The sequence below is a fragment of the Catharus ustulatus genome, chromosome 21 (assembly GCF_009819885.2).
Source record: "Catharus ustulatus isolate bCatUst1 chromosome 21, bCatUst1.pri.v2, whole genome shotgun sequence".
NCBI classification, from domain to species: Eukaryota; Metazoa; Chordata; class Aves; order Passeriformes; family Turdidae; genus Catharus; species Catharus ustulatus.
In genome coordinates, this window is record NC_046241.1 from 4100297 (window position 1) to 4116426 (window position 16130).

A 16130-nucleotide genomic window follows, 5' to 3' on the forward strand; every position below is an offset into this window, starting at 1 on the left:
ATTTTTGCTGCATTTGGTAGCCTGGGCAGAGTGTATTGATCTTTCTGCTGCCAGGCTGTGGAGAAGGGGGAGAAGCAGGAGAGGGAGAGGCAGAGGCCGGCCTGCAGTAGTGACTCAGCTGGAACTGCTTGGCAGGGCTGTTTATGAGCTGGGCAGAGGCGACTGCAAGGCACGTTTTCCAATGAAATGTGCAGGAGGGCTTCCTTGCAGCCTGGGAGACCTGTGGCTGTGCTGATTGTCGTGGGGTTTGTGTCAGAGCTTTTGCAAATCTGTCTCGTCTTGAAATAGTCCAAAGGGTTTATTTCTCCTCCCGCTCCAGCCAGAAGGGGTCTGGATATTTGTGTGTGGTTTTATCTCCAGCCCTGCAGTGGTTTTCAAAGCTGAGCGAATGGTAAACACAAGTGCTTAAAAGGTGCTAGGATTTTTAATGCCCCTCTGGTTAAAAGAGAAAGAAGTAAATGGGAACAAAAACAGAACAGAAGAAAATGCTCTGTGTACAAGGGAAAGAGAAAATGTAAAGAAAATGGATGCTTAAAATGAAATGCCCCAAAAGAGTGCCTCTGCAGACACAAAAGGGTCTATACCACAAGCCTCTCTTCTTCCTTTCTTTTTGTCCTTACAGAGGTGTTTCATTTGTAGCTGATGGATTGATGGCCCATTATCCTTATTTACACAGAAACAAGTCAGGGTCACCCACAGTGTTACCCCAAAGACCCTTTGTACATCCACAGCAGTATAAGAAGGATGTGGGGGTACAGAGGGCAGGTTTGAGAAGTGGCACTGCCACCCTAACACACCCCTAAAGTGTCTGGAAGGACTCTTCAGGGGCTCCTTCCTGTGAGTCAGTGCTGCTGCCTCCAACAGCCTTTGCAGTGCTCGGGATTTATGGATTTGGAGGAGCCTGAGGTGCCCATGCCCTCGATGGGAGAAGGGCCATCCTCCTCTGCCTCTGCAGATCCTGACTCTATTTTCCCCCCACCCCACAGCTCTGTTTATTTCTGACCCACCAAGCAGGCTCAAAGGCAGTGATTTGGCCAGGATCTCATCCCATCCTTGCCTTCCTTTGGCTTTATCTGATGAGCCAAGTCTGGACAGAGCCAGGGTTTAAGGAGAGGGCCTCCAGGAGTTTTGTCTTTTCTCTCTTGCTTTAGCGTTTCCTACAAGCACTGCAGAACTCCTTTGCCATCAAAGCACTTTTTTTACCACAGGGAAATCCCTCTGAGAGCACTTTGGATGGGGCAAAGTCTCCTCTGCACTGCCAAGAGCAGTGCCAAGCGACCAGATGGCACTGGAGAACCAGGCCTCCAAATATTAGTCAAAAAGCCAGTCTCCTCCTCCCCTCCAATTCCTTCTTTGGCTGCTGGCACAGGGAAGATCTCGTGTTCCCAGAGCTGGACGTTTGTCAGCATCCTCAGTGCTCACCCCCCAGCCCTGGACAAGCTGCTCACCTACAGATGTGATGTGTCTTTAGCCACAGAGTCCCCATTACTGAGGGATTTGTATTCAAGCAGGGTTATACATTTGTGCAGCTTTTTTTCCCCCTTTTCTTCAGAGTACCTTGTATTTAACTTGGCAGAAAGCTGTGTTGAAGCTGCTTTACCTTTCCTACATTATTATTCAATTGTATTTCCCCTGATGAAAAGCCTGGCAGTCTGCTGCTCGGTGACAGATGTGCTAGCTTTGGTTGAATCACCACCACTAGGCTTATTATGGGTTTTACTAATGTTTGCTGTTTTACACTGTAACAGGTAGGGTGATTCACTCAGTCAAGGCAAACACACAGACACACATATGCACACACAGATTTGGAGACACCCACACACACACAGAGAGGTGAATCAGCCTAAAATGATCCTTCCTTTTTGCATCTCTTTGACAAAATGTTCCTGAATCCCCTGCCTGTGTGTTGGTTCCTCGCTGAGCAGCCACCCACGAGGAGTTATCACTGCCCAGAAGGGCTGGGCTGCAGGGGCTCTGAATTTTAGTTACCAGCACAAAAATTATCCTGACTAACCACAGGCAGCTGTGACTGGTGGTCAGGTCACCTGTGTGCAAGATTAATGGAATGCTTCCTCAGTTAATACAGGTTGCAGGAATTCATATTATTCAATCCAGAAGTCCTGAGGCTGGTTTTAGCAAAGGACTTATCCAGCAGTCCCACTGCCTGGCATGGGCAGCAGGGATTTGTGATAGCTGAGGTTGATTGTGTGGGGTTAGAGTGGTGTGAGCCTGAGCCTGGGCCTGTTTTAACAGAGCAGATCCCTGTCCCTTGCAGTGTAAACCCAAAATTCTCTGCAAATGTAAATGTGTTAGCAGCCCAAACCCCCCTGAGCCCTGGGCTGAGCCCAGCGTGGGCAGCAGGGCAGGGGGGATTCTGTCCCTGTGCCCCTGGGCTCAGGTGAGACCCCACCTGCAGAGCTGCCCCAGCCCTGGAACCAGCACAGGAGGGAGCTGGAGCTGCTGGAGAGTCCAGAGGAGGCACCAGGGGGATCAGAGGATGGAGCAGCTCTGGGATTGTTCACCTGGAGAGGAGCAGGGTTAGGGGTGACATAATTGCAGCCTTCCAGGAACCAAAGGGAGCCAACAGGGAAAATGGAGAGAGACGGTTTACAAGAGCCTGGAGTTCCAGGACAAGGGGGAATGGCTTCCCACTGTCTGAGGGCAGGGCTGGATGGGATATTGGGAAGAAATCCTTCCCTGTGAGGGTGACAGGCCCTGGCACAGGGTGCCCAGAGCAGCTGTGGCTGCCCCTGGATCCCTGGCAGTGCCCAAGGCCAGGTTGGACATTGGGGCTGGAGCAGCCTAGGACAGTGAGAGGGGTCCCTGCCATGGCAGGGGTGGAATGGGATGAGTTTTGAGGATATTCCAACCCAAACCATTCTGTGATATGCCCAGGCCTCCAGGGCAAGTGATGCTGCCTGAATGGAGCCCAGCATCACTCCAAGTTTTCAATTCAGCTGTGTGATGAGTGTGCAGGTTGCCATCCAGTTCAGTGCTCCACAGAGATCCTTTTTTACAGTGATTTTCTCAACTTGCAATGCCAGGGAGCCTGAGGTGTTTGCAGATTTAATTCTACACGGAATTCTCCAGTGTTGTCCTGAATTATGTAAATCTCCAGAGGCTGCAAAACTGGGCCAGCAGTCTCCCAAGAATAGTTTTTTTCTTGAGGACCTGCACCCTTCAAACTGTATTGTCTCCCAGCTTTCAGGGTGGAATTGGCTATGTACTGTGCAGTGACAGAAAAAAATATGTTTAAACTAGGAAAACTTTGAATTCGTATTTAGTGAGATATTAAGGTACAATATTAGGCAGTTTATACACAAACTGCCTGGTCTCTTTAATTAAAACTCACAGGGACTACTTGTAAAATAATGAATGTCTCACTCTGCAGTACTGAAACTTTCTCTAATGAATTCTTTGCCTTGTGTGCCTCTGTTCCCACCTGACATCCTGTATTCATTCACAAGGTGTTCCTCTTAATGAAAACAAGGTCATTCTTTCAGCATTTGATGGCCAAGAAAGGAAAAGGTGATGGAGCTGCAGCCTTACAGAGTGTGTTGTGGTTTTTCCCTCCTTCCATAATTGCAAAAAGCTTCCATTGATGTTGACAGGACTTAGGCTTGAATAGGAAGAGGAGAATAGGTGCCAGATTGGACCCCAGGACAAATTGGAGTTCAGTTCCAGATATTCAGTTTCTTACATCGATTTTCCACTTTTGTCTGTCAGTGCCTTATGGGACAATAATCCCAGTTTGTATGAAGGAAGCATTTGTTCTTCTCTGCTTACAGGCTGATGTCTAATGCTTATTAGGTAGTAATATTGATGTCACATTCACAGAGGAAATTTGAGTTCTGAGCCTTGCAGGGCTGCTCTGTGTACAGAAACTTAACAACAGAAGGTGTGGGCCCTGACAAGTGGAACAGCCAAAGGAAAAGGAGAGCAAGGAAAGTTTTATAAACTTCCCTCACAGGCAGGGAGCTGGGGAAGAAGGCAAAGTTCTTTTTCATGCTTCTCATGTGGCAGTAATAGAGCCTAAATCCTGTCCTCCTGGCCTGAGGGTACAGCCAGCACTGGCTGCCCAAAGAGGAGTATAATTGACCCAGCAGTTCCCTGTCACCTTCTTCCTCAGGGTCATTTCTTCCACCACTTCTTGGTGCCAGTCATGCTTTGAAGCAGCAATGTGCAAACTCTTCCCACTGTGGGTTTGCTGATCTCTTGCCTGGCTCTGGCCCCATGTGGAGCTCCTGAGCATCCCCCCAGGCTGCTGCTCTGCTGGGTGTATGTTCCCTTTCCCCACAGTGGAAAAGGTTATTCTCACCTTCCCACCACAAGGTACAACCCCCAGAGTGGTTCTCCACTCCAACAGGAAAGGATGGCACTGAAAGGAGCCCACAGGAAGATTTGATTTACAAGGGCCTGGAGTGACAGGACATGGGGGAATGGCTTCAAACTAAAAGAAAGTAGGTTTAGATTGGATATTAGGAAGAAATTCTTCCCTGTGACATTGGGGAGGCAGCTGTGGCTTCCCCTGGATGCCTGGAAGTGTCCAAGGGCAGGCTGGACAGGTCTGGGGCAGTGGGAGGTGTCCCTGCCATGGCAGGGGGTGGAACAAGAGGGGCATTCATCCCAACCCAAGGCAGTCCTGATGGCATTGTAGGAGCCCCCCATTCTTTGGTCCAGGTCCCAAAGTGTGTGTGGGGTGTGGCAGAGAGCTCCCACTCTGGAACCCCTCCTTGTGTCTGCTGCACTGGGCACTGCTCCAGCAGGTGGAGTTTCCTTTCTTTCTCTGTTGGACTGCTTGTGAGAGTTTATCCTACTTCCTTGGATCCCTGTGCTTGGAACAGATTATCATTTAGCATAAATCCACAGAGCTCCCTGATCTGGTTTTAAGAAAAGTAAACATCCCAGCACACATGATAGCTGTCAGGAAGAGCTGGGCTGCCCTGTTTTCCCCAGAAACACCCTGGAAAATAACTTTGAGCAGCACATGATAGTGAAAATTGGAGCGGGGAGAGGGAAGTCTGCTCACTGATAGCTGGCAGAAAAGGGGGAAAAAAATTTAAAAAAAATATCATTATGTATTATTTCTTGACCTCCAAACACTCTGGCACCTCTGGGAAGCCTCAACATGTACCCTCTGCCCATTGCAATGAGTCTGGGAGCTAATCTGTCCAGGAGGTGAGTGTCACTGCCAGGGGGACACATCAGGCTTCAGCTCTTAGTGACATCCACCTTCTGGGGACACTAAGCCAATTTACCTAATTCCAGAGAAATTTTGGTAATAAAAGTAAAGGTGGTGAGCAGAGCAGAGGCTGGGGAAGGATTAAAGGCATTTGCATTAATAAATAGAGATGTTATCATGGAGAATTAATGTTCTTTGATCTGGATCTTGGCAGCATTAGGAGATGCCAGGTACAGTGCCTCATTATCTCCCAGGGGTTACAGGGTCAGCCTGGGACAAGGGGAAGTGATTTATGCATATCTCTGTCAGAGGGATGAGAATATGGATGAAATAATAAGACTTGCAGAGACCATTAGTGAAAATCTCCCTGGATCCCAAGGACTCACATTGCACTGGATTCCTTCTGTGTATCATTCAAGCATTTTCTTCCTCAGCTGTGTCCCCCACCTCTCTCTCTCTTGCCATTTTTATATCTCAAATTAGGAGTGCTCCTTCCCCTTCAGACTCTGATGGGCAAATGCCATTTTAAATAGGTTGTTACTCCAGAAAAAAAAAAAAAAAACAACCAGAATTTCTTAATTTGAAACTTCCCCCTTCTTCTCATTCCTTAGGAGAGACTGATTTGGGAGGTGACATTTGAATGAAAAGGACAAGTGAAGAGGTGAGTGTTGAGGGGTTCAGGTACCAATTAAACCATCAAGGACAAATGAATGTGTGTGTGTCTCTCCTGTGTGTGTGGATTGAGGATCCTGCAGGTGGACATGGCAGAGTAACCTAAGCTCCTCACTGAAAACTGCTTTTGTGCAGGATGAGCAAAATCTACTGATTTTAATTCCTATCTTACAGGAAAAAAAAATAAAATATTACTTTAAAAAGATGGTTTCTCAAAGAAAATGAAACTTACTTGAAAGCACCATTTGGCCATGTGCTTCCCCTGATTATTGTTTGAAAGAGTCCCATTTAAAACAAAAAAGAGACAAGAAGATGGAATCCTAAAAGCTATTGATTTCTTCATTCATTTTCTGAAAAGCAACAAGTGAGAAGAAGAGAGAGATCTCTAAATAAATGAGGGAATTTACTGAAGGAGAGGCTGAGACTGAGCTCAGATCCAGAGAAGCCATAGGAAAGAGAGGAAAAAAACTCTTTACAGGGGAGTTCTTGTGTGCCACAGGTTTTCCTGGAGTGCTCAGAGCTAGGGGTGCCCATTAAAGAGCCACTGCAATAATCCCCAGTCCTGGGCTCCAGAGACTCCAGAGAGGCCAGAGCCATCCCCACCCTCCCTCCTCTGGTTACAGCAAGAACCACGATGGATTTCAAGCACCACCATCAGGAATTAAGCATTTAATTCTCATTTATATTCTAAGGGAAATGGGCCCTGGACTGCTCCAGCTGCTTTGGAGCCTTCTCATCTTCCCTATTTTCACCTCTATAACATGGGACTTGTCAATAACTTTTCTTATTCAGGATCAGGGTAACAGGCAAAGTCAAAATTAAATTGGTGTATGAGAGAAATGGACCAAAGGATCTGGATCAAATCACATGAAATCCCCTCTCTGCACCTTTTCATATTTTGTTCTATTTTCTCCCTTCACTTCTCCCCTACATTTCAGGAGAAATGCAATGCTTTTGACCAAAACCACCTGAACTTTTCATTTTTAAAAATACCCTTCTCTGTACTCCCATCCCATTCAGTGGCATTTGCCTGTCAAAATCTGTTATTGAAAAGTTGCTGTCCAGCCTCATAAAAGTTACCATTTCTATTAGCAACTATATTTGGGTCTGTCTTGAGCCTTATTTATGGACTCCTTGATTTTCCAAATGGAATGCTGTTAAATTGAGTGTTTCTTTTTTTTTAAAGTCAGTGAAGAAAAAAATCATAAAGGAAAATAAGAATGGAGGCTATTATAAAGTTAAAAAGGCAGAAGCCAAGCACGGGACTGCATAGGAGGTAGGGAAAAATACAGCAGAAGATTTTGTTATAATATAATGAATGTTTCACTTTGGCCAACCCATTTTGTATGTGGCAGGTGTGTGGAGGTTGGGATTGCTTTGGTTTGTGCCCCAGTCTGGTTCAGAGGGGATAGGAACTGCAGTGGCAGAGTGAAGGAAATGACACTCTTTGTACCTGTTTTCAGCATAACTTTGTGCAGAACGCACAAAGATCAATAAAAATGTGTGTAATGAGCAGCCTCTCTCACCGGAGGAGAACAACCGTGTTACCCCAAAAAAAGATAAATTGGGTGACTTTTAATGCTCCTGAGGCTGAAGGGGAGGGATTGCCCCAGCTGGTTCCACCTCCAGTGTGTGCTGTCTCCAGGCTGGCTTGCTGGGTGATGGAGCACAGCCTCCCCTGTGGGCAAACCCACCCTGGCCATTTGTGTGTGCCTGCAGAGCCCTGAGGAGGCAGACAGGACCCAGAACTGCCAGGCTGCTCTCAGACATCCTCTGAGCACTTGGGATCTTCAGGAGCTAAGAACTTCTTTTAACACTCAGGATATTTTGTCTGCCATGTTTATGCATGATGAGCTTGTGCCAAGGACCCAATTATGATTTTCTTATCTCTCTCCCCTCTTTCTTCTCCACTTCTTCCTCCACCCATTATCAGGGACACCTGGAAACAATAAAGAGTTGTTTGTTTGGTTCCTCCTGCTCCCCCTTATTTTCTGGTGTATTTGATGTTGTGAAAGCAGGGCTGTTAGAGATCCATTAAGCAGTGTTTGTACGGAAGGGAAGCGTTCTCTCTGGTTTGGGGAAGATAAGGCACATAAATCAAACTCCCCCTACATCTAAATGTTTCTGTAAATAGCTGAGAAGGACACAAGCATGGAGCAGCTTTTCCTATGTGCTGCATGTCCCATCTTGTCACCACTGGAAGACAGGAGAGCTGAAGAATTGGGATCAGAAGCTTCACACAAGACCGATGAACCATTTTCCAGGCATTTACAATGAGATAATGAATTTGTTTGCCAGGGTATTGTTTATTCAAGGAGCATCCAGCATGTTCACCCAGCCAGTGAGGCCATTCTGCATTTGGGAATTTCCTCCTCTGGGTTTAGGAAAGGCCTGTGAGTGCTAGATACCTCAGTCCTGGGGCTGCAGAGACCACCCAGCCCTGTCTTTGTTCAGTGGGATTCTCCAGTGGAGGGGTAGAGGCTCCTGCTCTAAGCAATCCTCTGCTTTGTGTTTGTACCTGTTCTGCAGCAAGCAGGAAACCAGTCAGATCCTCTGCATCCCTCTGGGATGTCCATGCCATTTTCCCACTTCCACATATTCAGGATTTTTCTCCCAAGCCATACTCCAGAACGTTTGTTAATAATGCAGTTCACAGCCCACAGGGGAAGGAACACAGAGAGTTCTTTTTTTTAGAGCTGTTTCATCCTGGATCCCTTGGCTTAAACGATACTCTTCCCTTTCAGCAAGCTTAATACGGATTGGAAAGACTCCCAGATACAAAATGTGTAAATTTAAACTCTCCTGGAATGATAAGGAAGGAGAATATTTATTCTCACTCTTGTCCCAATGTCTCAAAAACCCAGGTCAAGAAGATTATCCCCTGCTTCTGAAGAAATGAGGAAATGTGGGCAATAGCCCTTGACAGACAAAACCTTCATGATCTGAGCTCAGAGCTGAGGCCCCAGGTGGATGAATGAGTCCCCTGCTAAAGGATAAAGAGTCCCTGGATTTAATCTGTACTGGAAGGGTTTTGTGGGCAGTTAACAGATCAAAGGCTCTCACTGAGAGCTCCAGAAATCTTTCTTTTCGTACTTCTGGTGACATTGTTTAAGGAACACATTGCTGTTGGGTGGGCAATCAGGGTTAACCCTGATTAATTAGGGACTCCACTGCTAATTATGGAAGCACAGAAAAGGGGAGGGGAAGGGCCAGAGCAGAATGAAGCCACACTAACAGCAGCCCTGTGTTTGTCTCCAGCTCCCACTCCATGCCATTGGGGATTATGGTTTTGGACATCCTTCTACAAATTATTTTGTGTTTCTCTCTTCAAACACAGGCCCCAGTGGATTTTTGTGGCCCTGACCTGATCCCCTGAGTGGAAAGCAGAGGCCACAACATCAGAGACTCCACATTGCCAACAGCTCCACTTTATTAATAGGTGGAAAAAGATTTTGGAAGGGAGGAGGGAATTTGAATGATTTTAAAGAAATATTTCAGCAAAAGAAGAAAGAGCTTGAGAAGCCAAAGCAGTCCATTAATCCCTTGCCAAGGACAGTTTAATACCCATTAGGAGGCAGACACAGGGTGTGTTTCCCTCCATGGACACACAGATTTGGCTCTGAGTTAGAGGCACTAACTTAGTATTTCAGGGACTGGCACAGAACTGAGGAGTCCATTCCCCTTTGGGGTGTAATTTCTTAATATATTAAAAACAAAAGACACATAATGTTTAAAGATGACTTTAAAAATGTTACTAATAACTCCCTGGGGTCAAGAGATCTTGAAGCACTCAGTTATTTCTGACTTTGAGCCAGAACTAGCAGGGTTTTTCACTTTAATATCTCTGGTGTCCAGGGCTGCAATGTGCTGCCTGTATTTTAACAAGAGATTTTGACAATTTTGCCCTCTGAGTCTTACAGAAATCTGCTGTCCCCGGGGAGCGTGGCCTTGCAGGCGGTTTATACTTAATTTGTTTTTCTCTTTAAACAGAAACACTTTCTCAGAGACATTTGCTAGGCAACCACAGCGTAACTGTTCTTTTCCACAGAACATTTCATCTAGGCCTGCTAGAAAAGCTTTAAAATCCTGTGAAGAGCCACATTATGCTGCTGTTCCGCAGTTTACATGGTGTAGGTATGTGAAAAATCAAAATTAAATGTTACATATCAATTTGCAAAGTGAGCCAGGGGAAGTTCCAAACATCCTGTTCCTGGGATATTTTCCCTAGTTTTGCAATCATTGAATTGGTCTTGTGCTTTTATTTTTGAGAGCTACATGAATTATGGGGTTTTTTTAAGGTTTCTACCAAAATTGGGATGCAATGTGTGTGTTTCTTTTCCACTGCCCTCCAACTTCTGATATCAGCCCCAAATTCTCACCTTATTTGGATGGATTCCAAATATGTGATATGGATTCCAAATCCATAGCACAAGGAGATGATCCATTTCATTTCACAAAGATTTTGCCTGCTGTTTGAGCATCCATCTCACTAAACATCATCTCCACTTGTCCTACACTGCTGAGCTCCAGCCTGGGTGAAACAGCACAATTTTAAACCAGATCTGTCATTCTGGTGCAGCTTGGTCCATTTAATGATCACACATTATATTCTTTATAGTTAAAGATTAATCACATCCACTTAAAAAAAAGAAAAAAACAAAAAAAAAACAAACAAAAAAAACCTCAACAGATTATGGATTGGAGAGAAAAATTTTGATTAAAAAATTGGGGTTTTACACTTCTTAGTTAATTTATATGGAAACATTATTTTTACACATCTCCATGGATTTTTTTCCTTTTAAAACCTGGTTCTGGACATCCTGTATCCTGAAAACACGGATGCATGCCCTTAGTGGGTGCTAAAGATGTGGAAATGGTAAAAGTTACACCAGACTCCAGTGCCAGTGACTTGGTTTCTGATGATGTTCAGTTGTGAAGGTTCCCATGGGAATCCTTGGTCAGCCAGACCAGGGAGGGTTTTTTTTCTCTGACTTCTGTCTCCAGCAGGGACTGAGCAGAGCAGGTTCAGACCAGCAGCCCCCTGCTCCATGTCTGCATTTCCCAGAGTGCCCTTGCTGAAGGTCAGGGTTACACCATCCAACAAGGTCCTGTGAATCCCAGCAGCTGCTCTTCCAATGTGAAGGTTATTAATGGGCATAATCCATCAAGCAGGAGACTTGAGGAAATGAGACTGCAGAAATGCACCTTTATGACTTGTGGAAGCTCAGTTGGCTGTTGACAGGGCTGAGGAGTCTTAATAAGAGGGGTAGGAAGAAAAAAAAAAAAAGCCCTTTATGAGGAATTAATTTCCTGTCTCCATTATGAAGTGCTGGGATGTTCATTTAGCATGCAGGAGGTGGGTGTTAAGATTAGAGCTGGGAAGGAAATGGATATCAGAACGTGCTAAATCTTCCTCAGTGCCACAGCAAGGAGCTCTGAGAACATGCTGATGATCCTTCTTCATTTGAGCCAACCCTAACAATATCTTCCTGGAAGCAGGAGGCCACTGCTTCCCATTAAATCTGTCCTTCCTATGTTTCAAGCCCTCAAAAGAAATGTAAAATATGTCAAGACCCAGAAGAAGAGACATGCAAATATTACTGATGAGAAAACTTCCAAGAAGCCTTTACAAACCCATCCCTGGCACTTTGGGATTCACTCTGTGAGATTAAACCTCTATTTATAACTTTTCTCTTTATTATGTTGATGCATTTAGTCTTAAGTAAGAAAATGGAGGGGCTGAATGTGTGTTAGAGGCCTTCACATCTGCAGAACTCAGAGATTTAAACAGAGCTCTGCTGATCTGGTCAGCAGACCCAAACTCATCTGATCTAGCAACCTTGGTCCCTTCGAGAAATCTTACTCTAAATCTGATTTCAAATATAAGAAGTGTCCTTGTTTTCCTCAGGCAAAAAGAAAACAAGTTTGGGTCATCTCATGGAAAGCCATAGGAAGTTTAGCACTTTAATTTCTTTCTGAGTGCTGGAAGAAAGACTTATCAGGTGATATGTGAAACCAGGAAAAGACAACAGAGTTGCCCATGAAGTTGATCTTTATGAAGGTTTCCAGCACTCAGCTTTTCCCAGCACTTCAGTCACACTCTCTTTTCTGAACACAACAGCACTCAGGGCTCACCCCCTGTGTGAAGACAAATATCACCTTCAGTGGGTGTGGAGAGAGCATTTTCAGGGACTTTGAGAGCACTCCCAGTTCTCAGTGGACTGGATGCTTTGCTCTTTGTGAAACACTCCCCACCCTCCATAGTCTGTCATAGGTTCTGCTTTGGCTTTTTCACAAAGAATTGGATGGCCAACGACTCTGGTATCATCACACTCCTCCTTGGTCTGTCTTGTCTGTTGATGCTATTCACCCACTGGTATATTTTAGATATTTAGGGTGAAAGCTCTTTAGAGTAGACCATGTTTATTCCAGAGTGCCTTCTCCAGCACCTGGCACAGTCCCAGATCCCACCACCCTGCTAGAGATGAGCACCAAGGACACCCTCTCTGCAGGTGCTGTGCCATCTTGTCACATCAAAGCCCTGTCCTTCACATCTCATGCAGCACACTTGCTCTGCCTTGTTCTCCTCTTGCACTGACACACTTTGTTTGGTGTGCTAATGGAACTTAAGGTCACACTTTGCCTTCAGCCATCAGCATGTGCAAATGCTGGATGACTAATGAGGCAGTCCCTGATGGCTCCCTGTGCTGTTTGCCTACAAGAGGCTTTGTTGTGATTGCAGTCCCTCCTGACTGCTGGTGAAGAGCTGTCTTTTCCCTGGGCTTCTGACTTGAGCTGGAAATCCAATGGCAGTGCAGGTTTCTGCCCTTAAGGGATTTCCTTCCCCTCCTCTTCCAGAAATGTGCAGAAAGGGAAATGTGCCTTTTGGTTTGTTTGTCTTGCTTTCAATTTGTTTTCAGTCCCTTTCCCTTAGGGGACTGTTTTGCTGGCTTGGGAAGTTTTATTCTCTCAAGGATGTCGGATGGTGGCTTGGCCAGCACGTGCTGGGGAGGAGTGGGACAGATGCAGAGATAATGGGGCAGCAACAGGATTGGTGCATGGCCACAGTGCTGGGAGATGAAATAAGGTTCTCCTCCCTTCCTCCCTGTTTCATGGGCAGAAATTACTCAGCTTGACACCACAGAAAGCTCTTGGACAAGAGAGGTTTAAAAATGATGGATTATAGGATACAACGCATCAGTGACTCAGCTTGTCAGCGTTCATCACTGGAACTCTGACCCTTCCTCTTCTCCTCTGGGGATTTCTAGCCCTGGATCATTGATAGGGATTAAAGGGGCAAATGGACAATACTTTCAGACTCTGGACACTTTTGGAGAGTGCACTCCCAGTACTTGAGCAAAGACACTTAGAAAGGACCTGCTGTTCTGAAGCACTGAGTGTCTCTTGTTTGAAAGGCTGGGTCTAGTTAACGATGGACATCCTTGAGATATGAAAGGTGGAGGGAAAAATAAAAAGATGGTGAGGTCCTGGCTCAGAATGCCCAGAGAAGCTGTGGCTGCCCCATCCCTGGAAGTGTCCAAGGCCAGGTTGGACAGGGCAGCCTGGGATAGTGGGAGGTGTCCCTGACAGAGGGTGGGATGAGATGAGCTGTAAGGTCCCTTCCAACACAAAACATTTAATTACTCTGTGATTCCATGAAAACTAACTCCTGACTCCTTTTGGAAAAATACCCAAAGGAGCTGCAAGGGACTTTTCAGGATTCTTAGAGAAGTTCCTGCTGGGTCAGACTGATGTGTTGGGTACACATTGACCCAAATGGGCAAGCAAAATTTCCCTTTCTCCTTTCAAATGTGGTTTGCAAACTTTCTTTCTCATTCCACCCTACATTTCCACAATTTGTTCCCTCCCTGACATCTAAATCCACACTCCTGCTTTGCTCTGAACCAGAGAAAAAAGCACAGCTACGATTTTGTTTTGATCGGATGCCTGACCCTCTCTCCTCATCTCTTTTTTTCACCCATTGAAGGGGATCCATCAAGATAATTTCCTGTTATTAGGTCTGAAGTGTTTTGAATTTGGAATGGCTTCTCACTTAGAAAGAATTGATGCCTATAACTTGTAATGTGCTCGCAGTTGCGTGCAGTGCCTGGCAGCCCAAACTCCATTCCAGGGAGCTAATCCCAGTGGCTGAACTCCATTAAAGCCTAGATGGTATCTGTTAATACAGCCCTGCAGTTTGGGTCATTGTGCTGATGTAAGAGGCACAGCTGCCTGGAGACAGATTATGATGTGAGGGGACATCTTTATTCTATTTTAAACTGAAAAAAAAATGGATGGGAGACACACTAGTCATGATTGATTAAAGATATGAAAAGGAGTTTATGAGATTTTTTGAGCACTCTGTGTTTCTCATTCTGTTTGTCATTCCTCTGTGTTTGGTAAATAAATAAATACATAAACCCAAACCTTGAGGATAACAGCAAAGAGTGGGACTCCTCGTGTTCAGTGGGTTTGTTGTAATGGGCTGAGGACTGTGAGTCTCAGGAACCAATTCCCAGCTCAGGCACTGATCTATTATGCAGTCCTGGGACACCTTTTCCCCTTAAATCTTCTCCCACTATTATTTCATCCAATCTGTTTAAAATGATAAATACACCATGGCAGTGCCTTTGCTCTCCTGGGTGTGTGTGCAGACCCAATCACACTGACAATCCAGTCCCTGTTGGCTTCTCTGGGCATCACCCAAGCAATGTCTCATTCCCCATCTACTGAGTTTCAGAGCCAGGTACCGTGTTACCAAATAAATATTGATCCCCTATTTCCCAGCACTCTCTCACCTGAAGCCTTCAGCCTCCTTATCTTCCTTCTCACTGCATTATCAGTAATCTCCAGGGTTGGAGATCCTCTGCACATGGAATAGCACTTTTGTTCTTCATCTCTGTGTATGTTGAGTGGTTTCTGTGTGGTTTCTGACTCCCTTATCTAGGAGAGGCATAAACTGGCCTGGTTCTGCCTCTGGATCCATCCCACCGCTCCTGCCATAGCTGCTCATGTCTGAGGTTGTACTCTGACAGCTCCATGTACTCCTTGGCAAGCTTGAGAGGGAAGCAGTCTTATTTTAAAAAAAATAAAATAAAAATCACATTAAGCATAGCATGTGTTTCATGCTCCTTTAGCATCTTATCCTGCTCCAGAGCATTGTAATTCCCCTGGCTGCTTTTGAATTTCATGTCACACTTTTAAATGTGGTTTGGTACATTCTCTACATGCTCTGTCAGTAGAGTTCTGCCAATAACCTCAGCACATGAGCACTGGGAAAGCAGCTCCTGGCTCTGCTTCCCTGCATGCTGAAGTGTGGGGATGTCACAAATGGGAAATTTGTCACATGGGACGAAACTCTTCCTCCTGCTGGAGCCACACAGGCATCTCTTTCAGCAAGGCAGGGTTTTATTAACTGGGTCACTCATCTGAAATTCTGTCCTGAGCAAGAAGCATCCACAGGACATGGCTACAAAGGGATGTCTGAGCGTGTTAGTTTGAATTAACTTTTAAAGCAAACAAGTCAAAACTTCTTGTAACCATCTTAAACATTCTCACCATGAATTATATAGACTTGTCTTAAACTTGCACAAGGTTTGACAAATCCACTCTGAGTGTTCATGAAAAGAAATGTTCAGGAGTGTCTTCCATGGAGACACAAAACTCCTGACTGTCCTTAAACTAAGTCAAATCAACAACTGCATCTTTGCTGGGAAATGAGGATGCAGGGCTGTGGAAAGGAACCTTTGAAAACCCTGAATTACTGGTGGGGTTGGAGTTGTTCGTTGAGAGACAAGGTCAAGACACAGAGACAACCAAGATCTTCGGGAAAAGATGAGAAGAGCTAAAATCTGCTTATTCCAAGTGAACATTGAGGGTGACACATCTTGTATAAGAGTAATGATTGACTTCAGTTCCTCTTGATTCAGGGGTGGCATTTCTGCTTGTTGCTTCATTTATCCTGTTTTTTTTCCTTACTCCCCTTGAAATTTATTCATTCATTTATTCAATTTATTTATAGATGTGCCCAGTGTGCCAACATGTTGTCTTTGAATTGGTCATATAGTTTTAAAGGAGCTGGACTTCTCCCGGATATTTAAGTTTATGTTTGAATTGAGGACAATGTAAAGGTGAGATTTCAGACCAGATTTCTGATGTGCATTGATTCTTTAAGGAAAAAACAACAACGAGGAATTTCAGTTTTGCCAAGAAAGGCAGCAGACACTCTTCCAAAGAGGGAGTGAATGGATTTTTTAAACTGTGAAGTTCTAGTTTA